At 47.0% G+C, this 8716-nt stretch overlaps 1 pseudogene; it reads left to right on the top strand.

Annotated features, from left to right (window-relative positions):
• Positions 1–5549: 5549 nt before the first annotated feature.
• LOC120850212 lies at positions 5550–7819 on the top strand (annotated as a pseudogene).
• The last annotated feature ends 897 nt before the right edge of the window (positions 7820–8716 follow it).

Raw genomic sequence — 8716 nt, 5'->3', positions numbered from 1 at the left:
TTTATTTTATCTCACAATAAAAACATGTTTCTTTGGGGAATAATTATGATATTAGTTTACCAGGTATTTGTGTTTTGTGTCATCTGTCAAATCATGATATATCCCAAGATATTTAATTTGATTCTCTATTTCTGGGCACTGGGCAAATATTAAGAAATGTTTGTCTAGCACGATGCTGAGTGCTCCCCAACTGCCATACCAATGGGTTGCAATCTGCAAAGAATGTTACTGTGTCTGTAATATAACGGGGGTAATTGATAACGCGATGTGTTAGGGTGGATCGGTGGCCGGGAGTTCGAAGAAGACGAAAATCTGAATGGCAGCGTTGGAAATGGGCTCCGTAAAGGAAATCTCAATCAACGGCTAAGCCTAGCGGGGAATATTCTAAAACTATTTCTGCTTCTGCCCCTTCAGCACAAAGTACAACAAAATACACGATTTTTCTGCCACCCCTTTCCAACGGTAAACTGCTTGAAAATTCACTGATTCTTCATAGGGACCCATCAGCCCGGCCATACCGCATCCACGATTTCGGTCCTGCTTTGACGAACATCATTAGTCCAAACGAGCTAGCTTCGCTTGGGGCCTACCAGTACAATCATGTGTGGCTGCTCACAGTGCGTTCTGCCAAAGAAAAAGAAAGACTGCTGCAGCTCCGAGAGATCCGTGTAAAGAACAAGACATGTTTGATAAGAGACGGGAGCAAGACTGCGCTGTCCATAAAGGTGCACTGGGTTCCAACTAGCGTCCCAGATGCAAACGTAGCCAGCGCTTTCTCTACGTTTGGAAAAATAAAAAAAACATCGTTCGAGACAAGTGGCACTACTCCGGCTTGGAGGATGTAGAGACGACCACAAGGATACTATCAACTGAATTGATCACAAATGTGACTGCGGACAGCTTGCAGCATCAGCTCAGGATTTTGGGAACAACCGTCCTTGTCTCCGTGCCTGGCAGAGCACCACAATGCAGGCTTGTACACGTTACTGAAAAATAGTAAGGAATTACATTTACAGTCACTCAAGGCTAAGTTGTAATTTATTACGATTACAATTACCCTCCCATAAAAGTAAGTGACCGCTACCCCAAAAAGTAATCCGTTACTTTCGCGGCGTTAGTTTCAACAATATTGTCTTCAGTTAAGAAACAAAAGGGAGCCGGTTATTCAAGTTCTTATTGTTGCAACCTGTTCCATTTAATGACCCTGAGGATTTTGAGCAACAGCTGACTCTCGAAAGTCTCGCCAGACTGCTACGCTGAACACCCTTTGAACTGAGGCACTTGATGGGAGTGCCCTATTATTCCTCACGAATGTTTTATGCCCTGCATTGGGCTTCTGCAGCGAAGCAATGGAAGCAGTATTTACCTCGAAGATAGAGCAAAGCTTCGTCGTTGTAGCCAGCGCCTGATATTCGAGAGTTTAAGTAGATCGCTCCGATACCACCGATAACCATATGATGAATGCGAAAAGGCGGCGGCGGAGTATCGGGTATCCTTCTCGGAGTCATCGGACCGATCTAATCAAATTCACCATTGTCGAAATCGCGAAGCAGTAGAAGTCAATATACACCTAGCCAAAACTAGGATAAGAATTGATTTGTGTCCATCTTACTATACCGGCCCATATTGCCAGAGAATAGCAAAACATAGTTGTAACAGTAAGGTGATAATTGAATAATGAATAAGGTGTCGCTCGGTAGTCTTCTTCCTTTGGTTCTGAAGATGTCGAGCCTCGGTTGAGACGTTGGTGAATAAAAAAAAGTTTCCAGTATATAAATATAAGTAATCGAAAAAAAAAGTGCACTCATAACAACAATTATTAGAACGTCGATTAATACAATGAAATTTAAACGTACGTTTGCGGTGCGTACCTTTTTTGGGGATACGGTCCATTCGTCACATGCAAACTCGTCACAGGACGATTGGTCACAGGAAGATTCCTCACACAGGACCATTCGTCATAGGATGCTCGTCACGCGGCCGACAGGTCCCACAACAGTTCGTCCCCTAAAAAATGTATTGTTCAGTTTGCTTCGGGCGGACAAAGTGGCTAAACTCATATTTTAGTATGTCTTAGGCTTCTGAAAGGCGAAGAATTTGTAACAAACGTTTCAGCTTCTGGTTCGGTCCCGAACATTGAATGTTGGTTCGGCATGACAAAGTGGGTCACCTCTTATCTTAGCATGTCTTTCGCTTCTCAAAGTCAAAGAATTTATAACAGACGTTTTAGCTACTGGGCCCGTCCCGAACGGTGAATGCGGAGGCCATATAAGGGCGACTATTTTTGAACTGAGACTACATTAAAAATAATGGAGGTGATCGCAACAGAGAGAGGTAGAGCCATGATGCTGCACGAGGGGTACTCGTACAGATTCAGCAGAAAGAATTCCGATATTTATTGGTTTTGTCAAATAGGTGTATGCAAGGCAAAACTACTGATTTGGCTGCCAGTCGGATTATTACTCGTTCAAGCCAGCAACTGAGATCAACCTGCTGAAGACCCGTAATATTATGAGAGGGAAAGCTGATGTGTATTTGAGATTGGTTTTTTTAACCATTGGTTTACGTGACAGTAGAAAATCGTGAAACTCTTCATCAGGGAACGTGGGCAGGCTCGATCGATGTGACCAGTTGGCCGCATGACGAGTCATCCTGTGACGAATGCTCCTATGTGACGAATCGTCCTGTGACCAATCGTCCTGTGACGAGTGCGCATGTGACGAATCGTCCTCATCCCCCTTTTTTGATGCCATTCAAAAACGCACGGAGCACGAACAGACTGCAGTTTACTCCGGTGTTCTCCTGATAAACGTCCGCTGATGCCACAGCTAGGCAGCGAAGGGCAGAGTACTGTGACCCGCGCTCAAGAGTTCCCCTCTCTCCTCAAGCCCAGAATATCAAATCTACATTAGACACCAACATGTTTCATTTGTGGAAATATCTGCTTGAGATAAGATGCGTCCTGCTGGGGTAAAAACAGGAAGAACGCTCACTCACAAAAAGTGTGACTAAGATCAGATAACCTGGCTGGAATTTACAAATAAAGTGGGCGAACCCTAGAAGTTGGACTGTAAAAAATTAAGTATATTTTAAAACAAGGTCAAATAAGTTGAAAGAAACAGAAAAAAAATCCTGTTATCTAAGAGAAGATGATAAGTGTGCCGCAACGAACGAGGATGCTTGTGACAATAACACCTTCATATATTATCACATCTCTTTTGGCGGATTTTAGGGTACACCTCGGTGCCTCGTGTTGCTTCGTGTTGTGGCATTATGAAAATAGAGAGTTTTAGTAGATCGTGTTTTCTGGCCACGCTATTTTTAGCAGGCGCTCGCGCTACCCCTTCGATGCATGCTCCGAAGCGTGCACCTGTAGCGGTAGCGGGCCTTTGAAAACGATCTACTAAAACTCTCTAATGATCGTAGTCACTATAACCGAGAAGGACATTGTTAGTTATTGTCTGTGCACTTACCTCCTCGAGCTTCTCGAAGAGGCACACAATCACTTGGTGTCCTCCTCTCCCCGTCTTCGACCGCAAACAAAAAACAACGGGTCTAGAAAAGCGGATATAACTTGCACCCCCCCCCCTCTTTTTTTTTTTGTAGAAATGGTTAAATTCAACTTGAAATTGTTTTTAGGGTCTAAGAAAATTGTATTCAGGGGCTTGGTGCTGCAAAAAAAGGCTTTGCGGAACTGAAGAGTGCCAAACCTCCCTTTGCCAAAAAGAAGAAGAAAAAAAACAACTCTCTTCAGAAGAGGGGGGGGGGGGGGGGGGAGGGGGGGGTCGTGTAAAAAATTTGTAACGGATTACAAGGAATCCGTTAAGTAAAATATGTAACGGATTACAAGGAATCCATTACGTAAAAAAAGTGTAAGGGAATTACTTTAAAATTACTCTAGAAAATATGTAATTATTCCGTTACTAAATTACTCATAAATGTAAGGGATTACAAGTAATTTCGTTACTTGTAACGGATTACGTACAAGTCTGCCGCAATGTCTGCGATGCCGGCAAGCCGGACACGTCTGAGGCCAGTGCCGCGCTCCTTGGTGTAGCGCGTGTCGAAAATTCGGCCACGATCTGGAAAACTGTGTCCCAACGTACGCCAACCGAATGACTGCATCTCTCCAGATTCCTGCAGACTATTGATGGACGCAAAAGAAACAGCACAAACAGAGGTTTTGACAGAAGTCAGCACCGCTCACAGGACAGCCTACGTCGAGGCAGCCTCACGGACTGAGAAGTGCGAAGCCGGTGGGCGTCGTCATGCTCTGCAACGAAGGAGACAGTAAGCAGTATTGTCATCACCAACTGGTTCAGTGCTCTTCTTCCTGAAGACCAAGCTGAGGAGTCAATGAAACCGGAGGAAGAGGCATCCGAAATGGGCAAAACCAGCGACAAAGAAATGCTCGGGAAAATAAAGGGAGAAGAAATTCTGTGAACGGTGGATCCTGGCTCAACATCTCAATGGGAGCGAGCAGAGTCAAAGAGGAGGAGGAAGAGGCGAACAAAATCTTTATCTCCTAAATCTCCCATCACCGAGCAGAATTCCATCCTGTCCGGCCATGAGGATCCGAAGAGTGAGTAAGAGCCCTTCATTTTGCTTCATCACCTAATATTTTCAATGAACGACGATCCTTATGGTGCTTTTACAATCGGGACTTTTAACGTAGCCAGCCTTATAAGTCAACGCCGTAACGTATGGCTAAAAGAGATTCTTTATCAACACGAAATTGATATAGACCCATCCCAATACTACTTTCTCTTCAGGCAGAAATGAAAACTCTGCACAATGACGTGCACAAAAGACACCATTAATATGGCAAGGCTATTACTTGTATATTTATGTTCTTAAGTGAACTATATATAAGCGATCGGCTTTCCATTTTTATGGCGTCTTTTGCACACGCAGCTGTGCAGTATTTCAAACTCTGCCAGAAGAGGGCGTATTTTCGGAATGGGTCTATAATATGTCTACAGTGTGAGCGCGTGGTATCCTCCGTCTCCTTTTCTTCTTTCTACTACCTTTGACGCGCCCCAAGTGAGCGTGCCCAGTGACAGTTGAGAAAGAAGCCATGCTCCTACCCGGCCCGGACGGCACGTGCGTTCTAGTCTGGTGCCTTTCTCATGCGTGTCAAGCCTTCAGCCAGTCAAGCCAGCCAGCACTAACTCGCTCTTAGCCCTATTACTGAAGGCCTTTATTTAATGTAAATATACTTTCCTTATTCCTTTCGAAGACGGCCCTCATATCTTACATCTGGCGCAGTCGACCTTGAACCGTGAAAGCCTATCAGAACCCGACCGCCAGCCTTGCCTCGATTCGCCTGGTTCCGCCTACGCCCCAACATGAACACCTGCAACCGTTCTCGAGAAGAAACCCGAAAGCTCTGGAACGACGTACTCCCGCCCCTCGCGTCTTCGCAAAGCGTTAAGAACGCTCTTCGTTTCTGCAATTTCTGGTGAGCGGAACGTCTCGTAGCCATTTGGTAAGCCTTGCTCAACACAGCCATGCCCGGCATTGTCTGGAATGAACTGGACGCAAGAACTATGTCGTTTCTAAGCGTCAAGCTTATTAAAGAAGAGCTCGCTGCACGTGAGCTAGACACTTCCGGCTCAAAAGGAGCCCTCATTCAGCGACTCGCCGCGGACATCGAGGCGCGCCGCAAATCTTCGCCTAGCCTGGACCAAGCGTCGGCCTCTGCCGCTGGCTTTTTGGCACTAGACCCCATCACGCTACAAAACCTTGCTGTTTTGTTGCAGCAGCTGCTTCGCCCTTCTACGACAGTTACAACGCTACCAGACCTGTCCGCGTCCCTCCCACAGTTCAAGGGCTCGCCATAGCAAAACGTGAAAGAATGGCTTGAGGACGTTCGTCGCGTCCAGCAACTTGCGTCATGGGATGACGCCACCACCCGGCTCGTCGCAGCAAACAAGTTGAAAGGTACAGCACGAAACTGGCACCTCGCGTTCGGAAGCCAATACGACACGTGGCCAACTTGGAGAGACGCCCTCAAAGAGACATTCATCACAGAATGGACCCTTATCCACTGGCAGGAACGGGTGATGGACGTGACTCAAGGGATTGGCGAATCCCTTCATCAGTACGCCTTCGCCAAATTAAGGATCATCCAACGCTGCCCTGTAACCCTCAGCGATCCGCAGAAGATTGACTACCTACTCCAAGGCATGCGGGACCAACATATCGTCGCAGCATTGGCAGCCAACAGGCCAACAACCGTCCAAGCCTTTCTTGCGACATGCGCGAGCCTGGATAGGTCGGCCCAACACGCGAAGGCAAGCCCTTCGACTACTCCAGCACAACCAAATCACCAACATCATTCGTCTAGGTCGGCTGGATTCGAACGTCCTACCCACCCTACGCAGCGCTCTGGCTTGACATCATCGTCACCCCCAGCCTCACGTCAACGCATCGCAGACCTGCCCACCGACTTGCAAGAGGCCAAATACCGAGCCATCTCGTCGCAATATGGAGCCCCAGCGTTCCGTAGTGGCCAAGACTTGTCCCAAGCGGTCTGCTACAAATGCAAACACCTCGGACACCTTGCTTCGAAGTGTACAACATACACAGATGAGTTAGCACAGGCATCGTCGTCGGTAGCTAGGGTCATGCCTGCAAAGCCATTTCCACCAGCTCTTCATAGCATGCCAGCGACCCTTGAAGACTCTCAGCTGCAGTCCTCATTTGTTTAGCCACCATCACTGGAATTGGAAACTATGATGCTTTCCCAGACTCAGGTTCCAAGTTGACTCTCATAGCAAAGTCGCTTGTTCCAGAACGCATGCTACATCCCTGTACTGGGCCTCCTCTGGCAGTTGTAGGAGGTACCACCGTACTCCCAGCGGGTGCAGCTTTGCTTAAGATCACCATTGGCCCAATCGCGGCAGTCGTCGAGGCCGCGGTTTTGGAACACAACGTCCTCCCTTTCATCATTGGTGAAGATTGGTTTCGAGCCGCACAGGCGCGTCAGATCTTTGAGCCTGCGCAGCCCGTCCGGCTCCAGCATACGGCCACAGGTTTGTCTATCATAGCAGAACAAAAACTAGCACCACGGATGTCCAATGCCGCAACTTTCATCCAATCGAGCCTCAAATCACAAGTGCAGACATTGTCACAAGACTGCTTACAAAGAGAACCCTTGCCGTCGCCGGAGCAGCCATCCTGGCAAGCCTTCGCCCAGGAGACGCCACGTGTGCCTTTAAGTAGCCCCAGTGCCGAGCCGCCAGCCAAGATAGCCGGTACTGTGGCTATTGTCATTCACTCTGATCTTCCGCCAGCCCTCCTTGAAGATCAGTTACCTTTCAGTCAAAATATTGTCATTGCCGACATTGTGACACAACAGAATGGATTTTTCGCCCGTCACAAAGATGACTTAGGCCATTTCACAGGCATGCAGCATCACACTGACCTGTTACCAAACGCCTTGCCCTACAACCGTAGCCCGTACCAATCTGCTCCCGAGTACAGACAGTTCGTGGAAAAGCTGATAAAGAAACTCCTGAACCAAGGTGTTATTCTTCCAGTTTCTGGCCCATGGACTTTTCCATTTTTCGTAATGCCTCGCGGAGACAAGAAATATTTCTTTGTTAACTCTAAACCACTGAATGAACGCACGATCACACTTGTGTACCCCCTGTCCCTTCTGGATGCAATCATCCATGACATCGCTGGATGCGTGTACTTCGCTACCACGGACTTGAAAAGTGCATGCTGGCAAGTCAGCCTCTGCCCCCAGGACTATGAAAAGATAGCTTTCATCGTTGTGCTGTTGGATCGTTGTGTTCCTGGAGTTGGATGAGTTGGACTGAACGTTTGCCCCGTCCGTTCTTATTCTTTGTTGTCGTAACTGTGAATTTGGCTTAGCACAAACTAAGGGACTTGGTTTTATAGATACGGCGGGGAGTGAGTGTATTCGTCTCTTTCCTTTTTTCATTTGCGTATTTTGAAGCCCTGGCATTTCAACGTCAAATCATTTACCTTTATTTGAGGTTAGCTGTGAGTGAGGGACTGTGCGCTTCTAAGGTTAGGCTTTGTTTTGCATATTTTTTAATGTTAGATATAGCCTTGTGCTTCTAGTGGTACACTTTCGCGTATTTTTTAATATTAGCTGATAGCCATTGCCGTCTGCGTTCTTTTTGTTTTGTTTTGTTTTAAGCAGGTTGTTCGTTTCTTTTGCTCTAAACCAAGAGACTTGGTTTTTTAAGGCTACGGTGGGATGTGAGTGCGTGGTATCCTCCGTCTCCTTTTCTTCTTTCTACTACCTTTGACGCGCCCCAAGTGAGCGTGCCTAGTGACAGTTGAGAAAGAAGCTACGCTCGTGCCCGGCCCGGACGGCACGTGCGTTCTAGTCTGGTGCCTGTCTCATGCCTGTCAAGCCTTCAGTAGTCAAGCCAGCCAGCACTAACTCGCTCTTAGCCCTATTACTTAAGGCCTTTATTTAATGTAAATATACTTTCCTTATTCCTTTCGAAGACTCAGCCCTCATATCTTACAACAGGAAACCAAAATCTCAACTATAGAGCGAGAAATTGATCTTGTCTCCTACTTCCAAGATTCATATTATTGTTATCACGCACCATCCTCTGGCCTAAGTGCTGGGGCCACTATCTTTCTGCTGAAAGCCTCACGTCACTGCAGTTTCGTTGACTGTGAACTAGCTGCAAATGGTCGCACAGCTGCCATAGACGATTTGGTT

The sequence above is a fragment of the Ixodes scapularis genome, unplaced genomic scaffold (genome assembly GCF_016920785.2).
Source record: "Ixodes scapularis isolate PalLabHiFi unplaced genomic scaffold, ASM1692078v2 PGA_scaffold2__306_contigs__length_199485367, whole genome shotgun sequence".
In the NCBI taxonomy this organism is placed as follows: domain Eukaryota; kingdom Metazoa; phylum Arthropoda; class Arachnida; order Ixodida; family Ixodidae; genus Ixodes; species Ixodes scapularis.
Note: the sequence above shows the minus strand (reverse complement) of the source record. Positions and strands in the feature narration are given on the sequence as shown.